This window comes from Lissotriton helveticus, chromosome 6, assembly GCF_964261635.1.
Source record: "Lissotriton helveticus chromosome 6, aLisHel1.1, whole genome shotgun sequence".
Classification (NCBI taxonomy): Eukaryota; Metazoa; Chordata; class Amphibia; order Caudata; family Salamandridae; genus Lissotriton; species Lissotriton helveticus.
In genome coordinates, this window is record NC_136067.1 from 804,006,902 (window position 1) to 804,027,776 (window position 20,875).

Here is a 20,875-nt window from a genome sequence, read left to right on the forward strand (position 1 = left end):
TCATTGTACGAGAGACAGTCACTGTTTTGGTCACAGCCTTTACAGATCCTGAATGAAAGAATATATCTCTTATAGAGTACACAAAGCAAGCGGAAACACCTCTTATATTACCAATATTTTAGTAGATACTGGATGTGAGGCACAGGAAAACAATATGATGAGCCTGGTATTGGAAGTGGGTAAGCTACAACTTAACAACTAGGTCGCATCCTCTCCTAGCAGACAATTCCATTCACCAATGATTCACTGTGCCATAAACATAGTCTTTACTATTCAATGAAACGTTGAACTTTTTTGAAAAGTCACATAATCACAGCTCCACGAAACAATTCTTGTTTCCATTTGTGAGTGCTTCTCTAATAATATTCATTTTTTGTCAAACAGAATGCATACCTCCTTGTCCCTACCATTAAATGTGCATTCTCATCTTATCAAAACCCAACTGCTTCCCTAGTACCTCTTCTCAGCATGTTGCACTGCCCACTTCACAAATGAATGCCTGCAGATCGAGTTTGAGTTGTTGTTGAATGATGTTTGTCCAGCAACACCGCCTTAGAAAAACATCAAACACTGTTATATTCTCTGCCAACCCAATCCACTCAAGCCACACATATCTCCAAAAGCAATCTGATTACCACTTACCAGTGTTCTTGATTATTTCTTCTAACCATCCTCTCTCACTCACATCTGTGGTCACCCCGAGCCTAAATGAATTTGTTCCACAGTCAAAATGTGGCAAGTTTACCTCTCCAAAACCAACCCAATGATCCTCAAAATCAGAAAACTTGTCAACGAAGACTCATTTCATGCTTAAAAACGGGCGTACAGCCACCCAGCCCTTAATGAATAAGTGCCTTAGACCTCCTGATGGGGCACACCAGATATAGTGACATGCATATATGCCTGCCAACCCATCTCCGATCTGTCTTATCCTTTGATAGCAACACATATAAACTAGCACATGTATACTTGTTGCTTGTATTGTCTGTATCCTCAAACTTACCCCAACCTTCCTTTGGCTAGCTCAGAAACCTGAAAAGCCCTGAAAACCCATAAAAACATATTTAGCTCATAAAGCACCCTCTTACTCTCATCCACTCAAACTGCTGTTAGATCTGCCACCAACTTGGCCACTGAGCGACCATAATATGATGCGTTACTTGTTTCCTAACTCTACCGTTTCTAGTACAACTGTCCAATATATGCCTACCCCTTTCATCACCTGCTGTAGGGCCATAATCAGAACTTAACTTGAGATAAAACTCTTGCCAATTTTCCAGCAATAGTCACGGCCAACAAACCTTTGCCAATCATATCCATTATAAATGTTGCCAATTCCTCGCACTGCTCCACCTGTCCACCGTTACTATAATTCCACCATTGGGCCCCTGACGCCAAAAACTCTATCCATTCTTGCTGTTAGGCCCTTCCTATAGACACCAAAGGTGAGAGTTCAATCATATCCATCACCCTCATCAATCAGGTCAACCGGTATCACAGCTCCATGCCGGACTGCCTCTGGAGGGAGCCAACACAACAGAGTCTTGACCACTGAAAATGACACAATGAGTAAACAATGTCCTGTCAGTTATTGCAAATGACTGAAAACTAGGACCCTAAGCAATTTCAGCCCTTTCACATCAAGCATCGACTGTCTGTTGAAAATATGCATCACTTACAAGTTGTCAACATTGAAATACACATTTTTATTCTTGAAGTAACTGCTTCATAACACCAGCACCACCACCAATGGAAATAACTCCAAAAGGCAATACATCAGGGTGAATAGGGAGCAACCTACAAGCCGACTTAACATCACACTTTGCATTCAGGCCCCCTATCCCACTCCCTTAACCAACTGCTAGCATCATCCACTGAAGCAGATTGTACTGCTGTCCAGTATTGAGAAATAAAATAATTCATAGAAGCCTGTCATGGACACAACAAATGTTGTATCATATTGAACAGGTCCTTCTCTTTTTTGGCACCGTCCCAACAGAAGATACCAATAAGTTCCTCATTGGTGGATCTTTAAATGGCCTACTATCCTTCCTTTGGCTACGACTTTGTCAAATTGACTTTGCACCACCTTCTAACTTTAAGGACTTCATAACCAAGATGAAAACCTTCTGGCGACTTGTTGGCAACATTCAACAATGGGTCGAACCACAACCAAAAGCTCAAAGCATTAACTCTAACATTTGTATGAGTTTTTTCTCCATTTGCCCCTATCACCTCTCTCTCAACCTCCTGGTATCCGAGTCTGTCCCCTATGAGTTCCCTTCACTCCCAATGGTCCATGACCAATGAGTGCTGTGAGTGGCTGTTTTGCTGCACAACTAGATATTTCATGCCTAGACTTGCAAACCTCCTTGCACTCTGTTGTAAACCCAGCATCCACCACCTTGTACGCTTTGGTCTCTGTCAGCCCCTCCCATCCATTCCTTGGTGGAATATTATGAAAAGGGGCTTTAGATTTATGGCCGGCCACTAGCTATAAACGTTGTGGGTGCCGGCCTGGTAGACGTCATTCATTGTAACCAAAGGTCTGTGTCCAGTTTTCCCATTTCTTTGGCCAAGTAAGCTCTAAACTCCTCATCATATCTGATACGGGCCAGTCCACCAATACACATCTGCACTGTTCTGATAACCTCAATATATTTAAATATGGCAACAGTGTGCTCTGGGAACTTTTGCAATAGACACTGACGTAGATAAGAACAGCTGCTGTCCAATTTTCTATCACAACCAGCATTTTCAAATGCTCACTCAGTGGTTTTATCAATCCCATAAACTCTTCTTTTTGTCCTCTCCTGACTTACCTTTCTGTAACATTGCTTCCTCACGTACCACCAGAAACTCCTGTGTAACAATGCCTTTGTTCACAACAAACTTCCCTTTCCTGCATTTGCCCTCCAAAGTTATCTCCCTACCTTCTCTTCTCAACTGCAGTGCAATCAACATGCCTACCTTTTTGTAAAGTCCGGGTTTACTGTGAAGCCATCCATCCTTGGAAACCTTTCTGCTGTCCACAACCATAGTGCCGCAATGCAAAAGTACTCAAATCCATCACCTGTAAGACACCCACTGTGTCACCACTATTATTTCCCCCATGCCACCTTCATCCTGACAGTTTCCGACCACCAATACCATTTGTGTTATGCTGTAGTATTATATTTTTCTCTCCCACTCTCTACAATTTCTTCTTTTTCACCACTTCCTCATCATCCTCATAGTCAAGCTGAATCTCTTCTAGAGCAGGCATACCTTACCACCACAATGTTGCCACACTCATACTTGGCACTGTACTATCTCCATTAACCCATTTCAACATTTCACATCCACTGGATTTATTGAAACAATAGTCTTCTCAAGAGAGGCCATCCAAGCTACACTCCCTTCATGGTCTGGATGGTCCATCGAAAACTTCAGAATGGATTAGGTAAATGGGCCACATTGGACTGTCCTGGTTACTTATGCCACATCTTCCAGTCTCCTTCATCTTCTTCACTTTCTCTCCATTGGCCTCAAGCAGTATCCTGTCTGCCTAATTGCAACTCTCCTTTCACCTCTTCCTCCAACCACACCCAAGTCTCCCTGACTCAGATGTACCTGCTAAATTCCCATTCCTACCTTGCTGCTGAAACAATTGCTGTTTGCCCTCCTTTAACACCTGACCTTTCTCCCCTGTAATCCTCACCCCCTCATCCAATGTCTACCGTTTGTCCTGTCTCACAGGACTCCTATCCACCTCTGTACCTTGTGGAGATATCGGTTAGGAATTTATCCTAGCCTTTGCACCCTTTTCCTGTAAACCTACTAGACTCCATTATTCTGAACCCACTTCTTCCCCACTACCCACCTCACTACCCCCACTCCTATAACCTTGTCCAGCATCGCTCATGGCTGCATATACCTTAGAGGCCCACTCAGATTTGTTATCTTTTGTGACCAGCAAAACTTTCTTTGTACCTGACTCACTAATCTTGAATGCATGCTAGACTTTTGCAAGCACCTCCGTATTTTCCTTCTGCTGATCATGAAGGGTGTTCCTTGTACTTGGCGTCACAGCCGTGCCCCATCCTGCTACTCTTCATGCTTCTACTGCACCGAGCACCATCTTGTGGGGCAGGGTAACTACTAGCTATGTCCTGTCCGAGCACTTGATTGTGACAGAATAGCCTCGCTGCTCCTGACTCCACAGATAAACCTTCAGCTCCCTACTGTGGTATTGCGTACTGTGCGACCACCCTAAGCTCCCTCTTCAGGTGCTCTCCACATATCAGCAGGGCATCAGTCCTTTCCCATACTTCCCCATCACTGCGAGGCACCGATCCTCAGAACCTTGGGCCTTAGCAAAGAGCATGCCAGTACTGCTGTAGCCTCCTCCATATACCATCTCAGCGATCAAGCTCTCTACAGCACCCATGCTTGCTAAGAGGCCCATGGCTCCAGAAGGTCTTCCCTCCCAGTGTCCTACAGAGCTATCCACTCCCTTTCCTTCTCCATATCTCAACCTACTCAACTCATGCACGGGAAGTACACCACTGCCCCCAGACCTCCAAAACTACCTACCTACTAAACCCTGTGTCTAAAAACCAAATTATCAAATCGCTATCTAACTCCTAAAAGCTACTCTGATCCAAACCCTGCTCTTGGAATCCTCCACATTCAGTCGAGAATAGTACATGAGCTTATCAACCTGCAAAGCCACCTTCAAAAAGGACCTCAAGCTCCTCCTATTTGACAGACACCTGGGTTAATCACCATTGACCAAACCTAAATACTCTATCAAGGAGGCGAACTACCTTCCATCTGTGTCCCCACCACTTTAATCAATGCTTGAACCGTGTAGGTCCCGGTTTAACGGCTGCTTTTGTTCTGGTCTCAGCTACCAACGCAATATGTCTGAATGTAATTATTCTAACTGTAACTCGCTGTACCCTTGCATCATGCTACTGTTGTAAAGCGCTCTGATGGCTTCGGCCCCTGTCTGCTCTATATGAAATTGCTAATAAATAAATAAGAAAACTGCTACTTGCTCTAAGATGTTAGCCTGGGTTGAGACCTCCATATTATCTCCCACCAGACCCCCCACTGGACAAAAATCTTTTAGTACACGTTGTTCATACGACTGTACTATTGAATATCAACACTAACAATATTGTAGAATACTAATATCTACAACATACTATTGAGGAACACAATCTAGAAAAGTAAGTGCATGTAGGGAAGTATAGCTTTGCTATTCCTAACTCCAAATCTACGTACTTTGAAGATATATGTACTAAATAGGTACATAGGTGTGGAGTTAGGTTTAAAAAATATCTTTCTTACTTGTCGATATTTTATTTTCGATAATCTGTTCCACCGATAATGTTGATTAGATATTCAGGGGGCACACCTATGGATACTACCCATCAAAATAGAAAATGTAAATCACAACAAGATGGCTCTATGAGCTAAATGCGTGCATCTGATGTTTGCTGTGAATGGAACTGCAAGGCCAACTCCGATTTGTATCCTTCAAGGTGTACTGTGACATCTTAAATTCGGTAAAGGGAAAACCTCTTATTTAAAGAAATTGCAGATTGCAAAAATGGGCTATAAGAACAGACTATTAAATGTATAATCACTATACACTGACTTTACAATATTTCTATTGTTACAGTAACTGGGATAAACCATTAAGACACAATAATGGAGGTGAAAAAGTGCATAACATTTGGTAAATAAATTAAGTGGAAACATTGCTATTAAAATGTCTTCAAAGTGCCGAGCCTAGATTGACAGCCGAGATGTAAACAGTATGGAAATATTCAGTCTAAAGATAGGAGAGTTGTTAGACTGTTTAATTCCATGGAGCCCACTGCCACGCTGACAAAAATACAAAGGGATGGCAACTGGTAGAACGAGCTGATTTTTCTTCAGGGGCCGATGGCGATGCCAAAAATATCAAAACATTTTTATGAAGGTGATTCATATCGTAGAAAAGAATCATGGTGATTAAAGAGCCACTTGTGGGAGAACACGGCTGACAGAACGTTACAAACTGGGCTCTAAGGGCAGACAAAGCAATATGCCAAAAGCGTGTCACTCTAGGTTCTTTTTTCGCCTTCTCTGTGCATGTTCATCAGCTGCTAATGCGCGCTGATTGACACTTGCTTGAAAGTGTCCACGGCCATTTTAGGTGGTAGGAAATCATAGTATAACCGCACAGCATGGCGGGACTCCGAGCTCACAACAGGTCAATTTTGGGGAAGGGAATAAGCGAGGGGTTAAATGCGCGCCTCCATTAGTATTCACATAGCGTACAGAATGCATAAGTGTTCGCTAATCAGGAAACGCTTGTTGGTCACAGCACATTCCAACTTTAACAACATAGGAACAGTCACCACCCGCAGCAAGACAAAGGACAGGAGGATGAAAGCAAATCTTTAGAAAGCTTTGAAAAACTTTCATTAGACCAGACGCACATACAGGCAAATATGGATCGATCTCATTAAGGGAAAAGGTGGTACTTCAATTGTTCCAGCAGCAGAGCTTCCAGTGCCCTAATTAAGCAGGGCCGCCATTTCAAACAGGAGACATCACAGGGATTTGAAGAGAGACGCAATGAGGGCGAGCAATTGAGAGATTTAGAATGTGAAGCAAAAAAAAACGGCGGTAGGCGCAGGTAAATGGCTTTAAAGTGAAAGAACTGGGTGAAGGAAGAGATGAAGGCATGAGAGAGTGGGTTTTGTAAAAAGGTAGGGCAAGGATCAGGGAGCAAGGAGTATATAGTAAGAAACATTAGAATCAAGGGAAGGCATATGTGGGCGGTGACACAGCAGGATAGAATAGGTGGCTCAAGGGGACAAGGGAGAAGAAAAGGCAGGATAAAGCAAAAGAAAACGAGCCTAGAAATTCAACCTCCGCACTAGGGACCGTATCATTAAAGTGCTGGGTCGCACAGGGTTGTTTTTATGGTAGCGCACACGTTTAACTTGGAATTTCTCTCTGTACGTGCCTGTGCTGTTGATTGAACAACTCGGAAACACTGAGTTGAGATTGCCTCGCTCTGTTTCCAGCTGTGTTATCTGTAGCAAAAGCATTAGCACGAGTAGTGCAATTGCTAAATAACAGGAGCACAGCTAACCTCTTCACGAATCAACACCTTCATGATACAGCGCCCATGGCTGTGACCAAAAAGCCCCAAACACTGATTCACAAACATTGGTGTGTAAGTAAGGGTGACTAGCTTTTGCAGAACTCCTGGCTTACCCATGAATTTCAGGAGCAAGGCAGGTGGGCTCCTTTTTGGCTTACTCGTGGGATTCAGGAGTACTACAAGATTAAGACATCCAATTTTCCGTTTTGAGTTTTACAGATAAATACGGAGGGAAAAAATGGTTTCCTGTCTGTGTTTATTTTTAATAGCAGAAAAATACTGAAAATGGTGCTAGTGGGAAACTCTCCATGCTGTCTTTCATGAATTCTAGGCAACAGCTGAGCAGGCAGACATCACGGAGGGTTGAAATAAAGGATGATATTTCCTTAAATACAGGCATATGTTAACATATATTTGTAGTATGATTCTAATATGTACCTGTGAGTGTAGTCTTTTGTTATAAGTTGCTGCTTAATTTGCTAAAAATGTGACAGGCATCCATGTTTGAGAGCAGGTCAAAGAGTTAAAGAAACGCGGAAATATACAATTTTACTGCTACATTTATTCTTGAAACACAAAATAAATATGAATAATCACAAATAAATTGGCCCAAAAATAAATATGGATAAATACAGATGGAACATTAAAAAAATAAATGCCATAAAACGGGGTGCCCTATACAAGATGCAACAAAATCCTCATGAATAAGGCTTCATTTAAGCAACATAAAGCATGAATTGTTCTTATTAATTGCAACAAAAGCTAACTAGTTGGATTGAAAGATTTCACTGGTACTGGTGCAGTTTTGAATCACATTTGTACTGCCAGGAAAATGCAAAAACAAAACTTACATAGACCATGTCAGTGCAATTATCAGTATAAGTCATGCAATCTATGCAATCTGGAAATGTTTTCTGAAAGATGCTCCCGCGCTCGTGGAGTGTATGAAATTTGTGCGCTGTGGTTTGTGTTTCAACAATTTCATTTCTTCAAGCTTGCAATAAACATATTTATTGCATCAACATCCCAACAGTTCATTTTAGTATGCTTGGATTACATATTAGTAATCTTCATTAAATGAGTTCTTCCTTCCTGATCCTAGTCATTAGTAAATAACATATGTCCACCTTAACTAGCAGGTACCCAAATGCCAAAACCAAATAAATAAATAAATAAATAATAACTTGCCCTGAATAGCTTCCTTCTTTTTTTGAAGGAAATAGAGAAGGAGGCCACACCTTACCCGCCTCGCCGCAGCGCACATTCCGCCATGGTGCGGCAGAATTTGATGCGTGCGCAGATCGGACGGCCCCCGGCTGGCAGTCCCACGCACACGCCCACCGTGACGTCAGATGGCCAGGGGCCGTCCGACGCATGGAAGCGGTTAAATACATCCTCTTTTATAACACAAGATAATCTGGGATCAAGAACATAAAGCCTTAGAACGTTGTACAGTGATTGGGACACCAAAGGGAGTAATAGAGAACTGAAAATCGTCACCTTCTTTGTTTTGATTCTTACTTCATGAAAACATACCAAAAGGTAACAATTTAATCTCTATCTTCACTGACCAGGCAATGATTCTGCCATCGTTTCTAAGATATGCTCCCATGCTAAAATGATTGTCCTCCCAACAAGGTGAAGGGACTCAGAAACTGCCTGAAAGGAAGGATTCTAAATCACCAGCTCAGCTCCACCACTTACTGCTGGCTCATGGAAGAAGAACCAGGGTCGATTTAAGGAAAGGGCAACGTGGGCAATTGCCCAGGGCCCCCAGATTCCAAGGGCCACCCTGGAAAAGTAAATTTTCTCTCTGTCTAGCTTTTCTCTCTTCATAACTAAAAGCTGAACTTCTCTACTATTTTCTGCCTACCTTCACCTCTATCTCTCTTTGCCCCATGCCATCTTAAGGATATTTGAAGTCCTCAGAAAGTGTTTTTGTGAAACCCATTTCCAAAGTTTTGTTTTGGCATCATGTGGGCGGTACAAAAGGGGGTGGTGATGGACGGAGCATCTGAACCAATCAAACACTCACACCCAGTCAAAAGATCTGGGTTTGATCCATCACCGTTCTTTAGCCCACTCTGCCACCCCAGTTCAGACATAGCTATATGCAAATCAGTCTGACCCTGTGCCTCATGGGAACAGTCCAGCCCGAACTGCCAAGCCATGCCTTCCCTGGACCGGAAACAAGCTTCCGAGGACCGGTTTCTGGCATTACAGCCGTCTTCAGCCCGGCTTGCTTGAATCCAGTGGCAAAGTGAGCAAGGGACTCACGTCTGAGCATACCCTGCCACACTTATGGTGGCCAAAAGCGGTACAAAAGGGGGTGGTGATGGACGGAGCATCTGAACCAATCAAACACTCACACCCAGTCAAAAGATCTGGGTTTGATCCTTCACCGTTCTTTAGCCCACTCTGCCATCCCAGTTCAGACATAGCTATATGCAAATCAGTCTGACCTGTGCCTCATGGGAACAGTCCAGCCCGAACTGCCAAGCCATGCCTTCCCTGGACCGGAAACAAGATTCCGAGGACCGGTTTCTGGCATTACAGCCGGCTTGCTTGAATCCAGTGGCAAAGTGAGCAAGGGACTCACGTCTGAGCATGCCCTTCCACACTTAGGGCAACAGCTAGGACAAAAGATGGTAATAAAATTCAAAGTGATTATGGACAGGGGGCCTCAAAGTAAGTCTTACCCGAGGCCCCAAAAATCCTTAAGACAGCACTTGAAGAAATGAGCTGTGGCACCCGCTTGAAGATTTCGAAAAGTAGCTCAACTGGGGATTACCTTTGGGTTAATGTTGAAGCACTACAACCTTTTTCTTTCAATCAGTGTGCCTGAAGGATTAGAATCAGCAATGGTGCCATGGTGGAGGAAGTGTTGTAGATGGCTGCCTAGAAAGAGTACAGAGTAATTTAAAGGATAATATCCTAATATACTCTAACATATGTTCACCAGGGAGGGAAAGCAGAACTTCTGAGTAAAAACAAACTATCCACAACACTGAGAGGTAGACCAGGGTAATATGCCAAAGTTTGGAGCCTTGCTACCATGTACAGCTCTCCAGGTTATGTAGCGTCTTCCCCAGCCTGGGTACCCGCCCATGACTGAATCATTCACAGATCTTAGTTTTAGTCATCTTTATTCTGCTGCGTGCAACTGGAAACTCAACATTCTAAAACAAGCTTTAATGGCATTGTGCTATGACACCTACAACACATCTGTATGGAGTCTATTAGGAGCCAAAGGGTTCTGTCATTAAATATCACAAAACACTACGGGCCAGATGTACGATCCACAAATTTGCGACGCGCAAATTGAGATGTATAACAGTGTCTCAGACACTGTTAGCGATTTCTAATGGGGTCACACATTGAATGCCTCATGAATATTAATGAGGCAGGCGCAATTTGTGACCCCATTAGGAATGGCTAGCACTCCCAGGGATGGTGGCCTGCTTGGGTCAACAGACCACCATGTCTGGGACTGCTTTTAAATAAAGCAGTCTTTTTTTTTTAAATGCAGCCCGTTTTCCTTAAAGGAAAACAGGATGCATTCAAAGAGAAAAATGAAACTTTTCAGTTTCATTTTTTTAAGGGCAGGCTTTGGTCCCTGAGACCACTGCCTGCTCTTAAAAATATTTTCTCACATACTCACAAAGGGGAAGGGATACCCTGGGGACCCCTTCCCATTTGCGAGTGGTTCAAGTAGGTGGTAAACAGCAAGTGTTTTGTGGCCACAAATGAGGTCGCCAAATGATTGTACTTGGCATGGTGACTTGCTATTAGGAAGGGACACCCCTTCCTAATAGTTGGAGATGCAAATGCTAGTTTGCGAGTCAGTGACTTGCAAAATAGCATTTGTACATGCCATTACCGTTTTGTTTTGGTCGCAAACGGGAGGATCTGGCCCTATTTCTCCCCCTCTGAAAAATAAAAAAGTAGATTTATTTACAAATCGGTATATATATATATATATTCACTGAAAAAACCATAGGTTATAGACCATATATAGTTAGGAATTAGCATTTACAAAACCTTGAAAATTCACTGAAAAAACCATAGGTTATAGACCATATATAGTTAGGAATTAGCATTTAAAAAACCTTATTTTACTCACACAAAACCATTGAAATTCCATATATAGTTAGTTGCACTAACTATATATCGCGCACCCGCAATCCACTGCTGATCATGTCACATATTACATCATTCATGACATGGTCAGTGATATCACTGATGACATCACTGATGACATCTCAAATGACATCACTGATGACATCACTGATGACAACATCCAGTGACTGTATGTTTCTGTAAAGTTAAAATGTGTCTTACATATTGAAGAATGAGTGGAAGTATAAGTGTCTGGACAAAGGATTTAGTAGGTGCATGACTGAATGTATGAGTGAGTGATTAAATGTGTCTCACTGAGTGCATGGGTTAGTGACTAAACTGTCTTAATTTGTGCATCATTATGTCTGTTGTTCTGTAAACTGCTGCATGTGTTGATCAGTAGCTATATGAGTAACTATATGGGTTATTGATTGGTTGCCCAAGTATTTGTATGGGAGACTGAGTGTGTGTGTGGGTGGCTGGGAGGTGTATGACTCTGTGCATAGATGTGTGAGCAGTTGATTCACTAGATGTATGGGTTCAAAAGTGCATGTGGAAACAGCTGTATGGGCGGTTGACTGTGTGCATGAGTGTATTGGTGAGTGAATGGATATCTCAGTGCTGCATGTCAAAGTAAGTACATATGTAAAACACAGTACATGTGAGAGTTGACATATATAAATAACTGTGCATAAGAGCCAGTGAATGTGTGAGTGGCTGTATGGATCACTGTGAACTTGTATCAGGGATTGTATAATAGAGTAAATATGTGTTAGTATATGTTTGAATAAGTAAGGTGTGTATAACTGTATAGTTGAGGAAATGGAGGTGTGATTGATTCTTTGCATGACTGACTAGGTGTGTGAGTAACTCCATGGATGAGTGACAGTCTGTGAGTGTCTGTTTACACTGAGTGTATCTAAGGTTATATTAGAGTCTGAAGAGGTTCATCGTATTATCACATGAATGATGTCATCAGTGATGTGATCAGTAATGTCAAATGAGATGTCATCAGTGATGTCATCAGTGATGTCATTTGAGATGTCATCAGTGATGTCATCAGTGATGTCATTTGAGATGTCATCAGTGATGTCATCAGTGATGTCATTTGAGATATCATCAGTGATGTCATCAGTGATGTCACTAACCATGTCATGAATGATGTAATATGTGACATGATCAGCAGTGGATTGCGGGTGCGCGATATATAGTTAGTGCAACTAACTATATATGGAATTTCAATGGTTTTGTGTGAGTAAAATAAGGTTTTTTAAATGCTAATTCCTAACTATATATGGTCTATAACCTATGGTTTTTTCAGTGAATTTTCAAGGTTTTGTAAATGCTAATTCCTAACTATATATGGTCTATAACCTATGGTTTTTTCAGTGAATTTCAATGGTTTTTTAATAGCAAATATCATAAGCTGTCGAATGTCAAGTACGTGGTAAGTGAAAACATTTTCGTGTTTATGCACACTGATCTGCTTTGAATGGTGCCCCCCCCCCTCATTTCTATTAGGAGTACTCTCTCTTTGCAGATAGTGAAAGGTAGTTAACGCAGGCCTTTGCCCCCGTTGTAATCCGTCGTGCCTGCTTCTCTCTCCATTTGATTGATTGTTATCCAAGTATTTACTGTTTTAGAATTAGTTTTCTTTGGTTCATTCTCTATTTACAAACAAACACAGAGTCGCAATACTCTGTTTAGTCTTTGCAGATAACGAAAAATCGTGTAAAAAAAAAGAAAAGGAATCGAGTAAAATCAGTAGGCCACTAATGGGATCTCTTTTTGACCTCGCTAAAATAGAAACATTAGGAACAACCCCTCATGACAAATACAAAACTAGTGAGATGAACTGAACTCCACACAATGATGGCTGCAAAACAGCTCGGCTCCGCCACCCACCCCGCCCAAAATAACGATAAAGAGCGGCTGCCATGATTGGTTGCGGAATGGCCACAACGGAGCTACGAAATGGTGCTGCTCTCATGCTAACCCCAGCTTCAGTCTGAAACATCCAGAAACACTGTAGACTACCAATTCGATCAGTTCCGGTAGCGCCCCAATGTAACCCGGTAGAGAAGAACCAGCCCTCCCCTCTTTGACTGATGGTTCTTGTTGCCTGTCCCTTCTGTTGTCATTTAACAGAACTATTTAGCCTGCTGAAAGGGGTTGTGTTCCGACCGCTGGTTGGTGGAGACATTTTGACTATATTCTGGACCTGCGTTGTCGCGTAATGCGTCATATGACGCGCCGCGTTAGCGCATCCGGAAGTCATCCGGGGCGCGCAGCGCGTAACGTAAGCATAACAAGTCATGTGACTTGTTAATAAAACTTTTCATTGGTTCATTTTACTTTTCTTATTGTAATGATGAAAGGCTTGGTCATATCACCTAAAAATTACGCTTTTCATTACTTCCGAACATTTTTTTTTCTTAAATATATGTTATAATGTTCCAGGCTAATGTACTTTCCCGGAAATTTTACAACTGTCCTGCAAGTAAAATATATTATTTTTTCGAGAAAAAGAGCGTTTCTTCGTCCAATGACGGAGCCGTTGAGCAAAAGAGGGTCGACCTGCTGTCTTAGTCGCCGATACGCCTGAATATGAGATTCTTATCGATCACTTTATGTTGCAGGAATAGAAAACACAACAGCCCTTGACCATTTATCTTTACTGCGTTCCTTCGTATTATACCTTTTACCCTTCATGTAATTGGTCTGCTTTATTTCACTTGCCTTTTAATGATTCTAAAACAGTGACTATTATTAAAAACTTTACCAATGTATATACTACTACCATGTTTTCTTTTAAAAACCTTTATTGTGAAAATTTCATTATACAAATACGAGCCTATAACCACGTGGGCCTGCCACGGAGCAAACTGTAATCGTATATGATGAATAGACATTTACACTGTAGAGGAACGTAACGGGCGGGCCATTAGGTTGCAAGAACTAAGGTGTCTAACAGTTACGGAATCGGTGGACGTACATTTTATAATTAAAATACGACAGGGCCAGTTACAATAACATTATCTAGATATACATTTGCGGGCCAGTACCATGGGTGACGTTAATTCGAACTTTCAACAGTACAGTAATCAATAACACATCAGAACTTAATATCAATAGGGATGTCGAAATATTCAATCAATTCTCGTCCCCGCCCGCCATGTGCTTCAAAACTGCATACGTATCTCGTGATTTCAAGGTTCTGCAACCAGTACACAACAAGGAGTTACGAGTCCCATTTATTCCGGCGCCATTTTGGGCGAGGACGGGCAGGTCCAGGATATAGTCAAAATGTCTCTACCAACCATCGACTATGATGATGTTCATATGCTGTATTTATTAGAGTAACACTCATCTGTCCACATGAAATTAATTTACCACAATCTAAACATGTCATTTTAATCTTTCCAAAGTTCTTCTAAATATTTGGGACCGTTTCCCTTGCCTCTGAAGCTCTCAGTGCCACTTCTTGGATGAATGTACTAGCAGGTCAGGGGTTCTCCTCCAAATCTCTCTTTTATGCAGCACTATAATTAATTGGTGCCACCTCTCCATATGACGATGCATGGTATAGTTACCACAACTATATTTTTTTTCGGTTCCTCTGGAGAGTTCATCGTGGCAGATGAAGCGTGTAACGTACCGGGCATTTACCTTTTTTGCATGTACAGGAAAGGAAAAAAAAATCGAGCGTCCGAGTTCTAAGGTGTCCCAGGGCCATTTTAGTGGACCAGGCCCAAATCCAAAGAACAGGCCGCCATTTTGAGAGTCCTCTTGCAGCCGCCTGTCGCTGTAGCATCAACAGCAGCCGAAACTCAGCTGAATGGCAACTGAAACGGTAAAGGGGCGCCCCACTACAGCAGACGAGCCTCCACCTAGGAAGGCCCATTCACGCCGGCTCCCCCCCCCCCCTTCGGGCACCCCACGCCGTTATTCGGAGCAGTATTGTAGGATGGCCACACCAGTGCGGCAACTTGCTAGACATCACCCCGGTGGTAACCGAATCTCAACGCCTTGTGGTGTCTTCTATTCAGAAAACATTGTTATGCTGCCTTCGACCTATTCGCCGCAAGTGCGCACACAACTCAACTGCATAGCTTGCTAGACACCACCTCGGTGCCATCCGGATCTTGGAATGTCAGCGCCTTTTGGTGTCTTCTCTTCAGAAAATATTGTTGCGCTGCCTTTGGCCCCATTCGCACATCGGTCCGCAACTTAGACATCACCTCGGTGCCATCCGGATCTTGGCATCTCAGCGCCTTGTGGTGTCAGTCAGAAAATATTGTTGCGCTGCCTTTGGCCCCATTCGCACATCAGTCCGCTACTGACACCATCTCACAGGCCAACAGGGCGCCCCACGCCGACTTTTACCATTGTAGGATGGCCACACCAGTGCCACAACTTGCTAGACACCACCTCGGTGCCATCTGGAACTTGGCATCTCAGCGCCTTGTGGTGTCTTCAATTCAGAATATATTGTTGCGCTGCCTTTGGCCCCATTCGCACATCGGTCCGCTAATGACGCCATCTCACAGGCCAACGGGGCGCCCCACGCCGACTATCAGCATTGTAGGATAGCCACACCAGTACAGCAACTTGCTAGACATCACCTCGGTGCCATCCGGATCTCGGCGCCCCACTGCAGATGAAGTGCCTCTCAACTATGAAACCACCACGGTGACATCCGGATCTTGGCGCGTTGTGCTGCCTTCGGCCTATTCGCACATCGGTCCGCTACTGACGCCATCTCACAGGCTAATGGGGCGACCCACGCCGAGTTTCAGCATTGTAGGATGACCACACCAGTACAGCAACTTGCTAGACATCACCTCGGTGCCATCCGAATCTTGGCATCTCAACGCCTACTGGTATCTTCCATACAGAAAATATTGTTACGCTGCCTTTGGCCCCATTCGCACATCGGTCCGCAACTTAGACATCACCTCGGTGCCATCCGGATCTTGGCATCTCAGCGCCTTGTGGTGTATTCTCTTCAGAAAATATTGTTGCGCTGCCTTTGGCCCCATTCGCACATCGGTCCGCAACTTAGACATCACCTCGGTGCCATCCGGATCTTGGCATCTCAGCGCCTTGTGGTGTCTTCTACTCCGAAAATATTGTAGAAAATATTGTTGCGCTGCCTTTGGCCCCATTCGCACATCAGTCCGCTACTGACACCATCTCACAGGCCAACAGGGCGCCCCACGCCGACTTTTACCATTGTAGGATGGCCACACCAGTGCCACAACTTGCTAGACACCACCTCGGTGCCATCCGGATCTTGGCATCTCAGCGCCTTGTGGTGTCTTCAAATCAGAAAATATTGTTGCGCTGCCTTTGGCCCCATTCGCACATCGGTCCGCTACTGACGCCATCTCACAGGCCAACGGGGCGCCCCACGCCGACTTTCAACATTGTAGGATGGCCACAGAAGTGCGACAACTTACTAGACACCACCTCGGTGCCATCCGGATCTTGGCGCGTTGTGCTGCCTTCGGCCTATTCGCACATCGGTCCGCTACTGACGCAAACTCACAGGCCAACGGGGCGCCCCACGCCGACTTTCAGCATTGTAGGATGGCCACACCAGTGCGGCAACTTGCTACACACCACCTCGGTGCCATCCGGATCTTGGCATCTCAGCGCCTAGTGGTGTCTTCTATTCCGAAAATATTGTTGCGCTGCCTTCGGCCCCATTCACACATCGGTCCGCTACTGACGCCATCTCACAGGCCAACGGGGCGCCCCACGCCGACTTTCAGCATTGTAGGATGGCCACACCAGTGCGGCAACTTACTAGACACCACCTCGGTGCCATCCGGATCTTGGCGCGTTGTGCTGCCTTCGGCCTATTCGCACATCGGTCCGCTACTGACGCAAACTCACAGGCCAACGGGGCGCCCCACGCCGACTTTCAGCATTGTAGGATGGCCACACCAGTGCACCTTACTAGACACCACCTCGGTGCCATCCGGATCTTGGCGCGTAGTGAAGCTGCAGCAGCTGCAAATAAGCTTCAGACAGTGTTACAACCGCTGCTCAGAACTCTCAACTATGACACCACCTCGGTGCCATCCGGATCTTGGCGCGTTGTATTGCCTTCGGCCTATTCGCACATCGGTCCGCTACTGACGCCGCCTCACGTGCCAACGTATTTTCTCCGCATTTTATACCCTATGCCGCATAACAGGTCATGTGACTTGTTTATAAAACTTTTCATTGGTTCATTTTACTTTTGGTTTCCTAATGATGGAAGGCTTGATCATATGACCTAAAAACAACACTTTTCATTGGATGAAAACTTTTTTTTTTTCCCAAACGATGAAAGCCCCACCTTGTTTCTGGATGTTTCAGACTGAAGCTGGCGTCAGCATGAGAGCACCACCATCTCGTAGCTCAGTCGTGGTCATTCCGCGAGCAATCATGGCAGCCGCTCCCCACCAGAAGCCTGCAGGAGTCGGGGCCCCCAAAACTTTTGATGAATTCTCAAGGCGGAGGGGACGCTTTCGAGAATGGGGTCCAAGACCTAGCAGACAAGCGTCCGATTTCCAAGGTGTCCCAGGGCCATTTCAGTGGACCAGGCCCAAAAAGGAAACAGCCTGCCGCCATTTTGAGAGTCCTGTGACAGCCGCCTATCGCTGCACCGCAAGAGTGGGCGCAACTCAGCTGAATTGCGGCTTTTGACACAGTGGACCAAAAACGGACGGAATGGCAACTGAAACGGTAAAGGGGCGCCCCACTACAACAGATGATACCAAAACCAGTGCGGCAACTTACTGGACATCACCTTGGTGCCATCGTTCTGCTGCCTTGGAACTATTCGCACAACAGTCTTTAACCTTACAGAAATATGTTACGCTATAGGCATTGACCCTACGCCCTGCCCGTTGAAGCGCTGAGAGCTCTTATCCGAGTAAGCCCAGTTTTATGCCATTTGGGCTGATGTTTGTCCCTCAGTGTTACATGTATGTTCGTCATGTATGTTAATTAATTGTGATTCACTCGCATGTACGAGTCAGATGCTGTCAAAATACATATAGCACCACCGAGTTACCGCTATGCCTTAGATCACCCCACCTTATATTCACCCACAATGGCAGAGGAACCGTTATGTTACTTATCACCCTGCAAGTAGCAAAGGCACCACGTGATAAAAACGATCCATAGTATTTCCTCGATACCGGCACTTTATATACTCGATATATTTATCCAGCAGTGTCGTGTTTACACTGCATGCAACTCGTGTGCACCTACTCCTTGGCATAGATGTTGACTAATATCTCACTCCATCACGACGGTATTATGTTTATCTGGAGACCCCCCCCCCCCCTTCTTTTGGCACTATATTTCCATTTCACTGAGAAACTGCACGACGTTACAGGAGAGTAAGTCAATCACTCAATACCTGATTGTTTTTTACCCATTCTTCTCTCCCTACAGGTCTTTTTTGCTTATTCGCCTGCCCATATATTGTATTGTGCAGCACTTACCACTGGCCATTTTTGCCAGTAGGCACACAGGGGATCAAGGAACGGGTGTGCTTTTTAGGGAGCACGCACCTCCTGTCCTCCTGTTACTCTGGTCCTGACGAATACCGGGCAATAGCCCTTAAGGTAGAAACATGTTGACCACTCAACACATATAGAGATCCCTTTGGTCGTAACCCCCCTACCAGGATCTCGCCCTTATATTTTTAAACATTGTTCAGTTGCTCTACAATTAAAATTAATTTTTTGAGTACAACCAGGACAATTTTTAACATTTATTTTTTTGCACCCACAGTCACAACCCGCTCCACTGTAGTCCAGGTGTCGCAGCACACCTTGGTGTCGCTAGGACGCCAAGGTGGACCCCGATGATGAAGCATGTCACCACTAGGTGGTGAGTGAGGGGTTTTAAACAAAAGGATGAATTTCCTCCTTTTTGCCAAAAACCGGTCCTCCAGATACGTCTGTTCTTCAACCTCATAGGGGATACTCCTCTCATTGTTTTTGATAAACTTACTAGACATCACTTTCGTGTCATCTAGATTTCAGCGCGTTCTGCTGCCTTGGAACTATTCGCACAACAGTTTGCTACTGATGACCCACCCCCCGCGACGCCCCACGCCGGAAATCTGGACGTTGTGCTGCGTTGGGACTATTCGCACAGCCGACCGCTACTTCGTTGTTTTTCCCTAAAAATGTTTATATGTTATTACTATTTTTGTTTTCTTGTATATATTTATAAATTATTAAAGTTTTATAATCTTACTACTTTGTCGGAGTGCTATATATTTTTAATGTGACACATAATTGTAAAAACTTTGATGTACAAATGATGAAGCAAAGCTTCGCATATTTTGCGGCTTGCCGAAGTCAAGAACCTCGTTTATGTGTAATAAGGTAACAAAATGTATGTTTTACTAACATTTATTCTGTTTAGGCAAAGTTCTCGAAGCTTGCCTATGTGTATTTCTAATGAATTTAATCCGTGTCCTCTAATATGGCCGCCGCTTGTATTTTAGTTACTGCGCATGCGTCAGCCACACTCACGTGTCCTGACACGTCTGCAGAAGTGGAGGGAAAGTTATGCGCATGCGTAATTCATAGCTGTGCTTATCATGTGGTACTGCTCGTGCCACTGCTCTTGTGATTGTGTCAATGTAGCTAACATTTAATGCAATAATTTTATTTCTTGATGATGAGTTAAAAGTACAAACCCTATGATGTATTTTCATAATGACATTATTATGTATTAACTTGTTTTCGCTTACTTTTCATGTACCGCGGGGAATGGGGGTCCAAACTGATTGGGAGCCATATTGACGGTCTCTTCTGCGCATGACCAGGGAGCATTGAAAGGTGGCCACTTTGGACAGTGGAACTCAGCCAGCTGGCAGCCACAGTCAAGATGCGCCTGGGAAAGCCACCTCTGCGCTACGAGAACGGCGAATGTTGCTCCTCATGTGTTACAATGTTAATATTCTGCACAGTTCTCATGAGAACCCCAAACCTGCTAGGCGGTACCCAAATATGTTAATGAAGGCTTCAAATCGTGTATTGTGATTGGTGTGTTACCCAAATCCTACCTTAGGACCAATCAAAATTGAGGGATTCTGACACTTTGCAACATTGGGGGGTGGTACACTGTCCCCAAACTGTATATCTACCCTGGGTTCACCTAGTGAACCGTCCGACTTGTCTGGTTTAGCTGACCTGTCACTGACCCAACACACTCAATAGGTGACTGAGGATACAGAGCGCTGCGGAGCACTCTGTCCGAATTTGATCATAGACTGAGGTTCTACTGAACCTTAAAGTGCTGGCGAAGCACGTTGCTGGGAGTTCGCTGACCCAATCGGGGTCTTGATCGATAGCTGCAGAGCGGGTGGAGCGCAGGCGTTGCTTCCGAACTGTGGGTTCCGGTCCTGTCCTGAAGAGGGTCCTGTCCTGAGGGTTTGCTGTCCTATCCTGAGGGTCCTGTCCTGATTCCTATTCTGAGGGTATCCTGTCCTATCCTGGGTGTCCATTCTGCACCTGCTGTCCTTTGAGGGGTATCCTTCCTTGAGGGTTTCCTGTCCTTAACTGACCCGTGGCCAGGGTTTGGTTT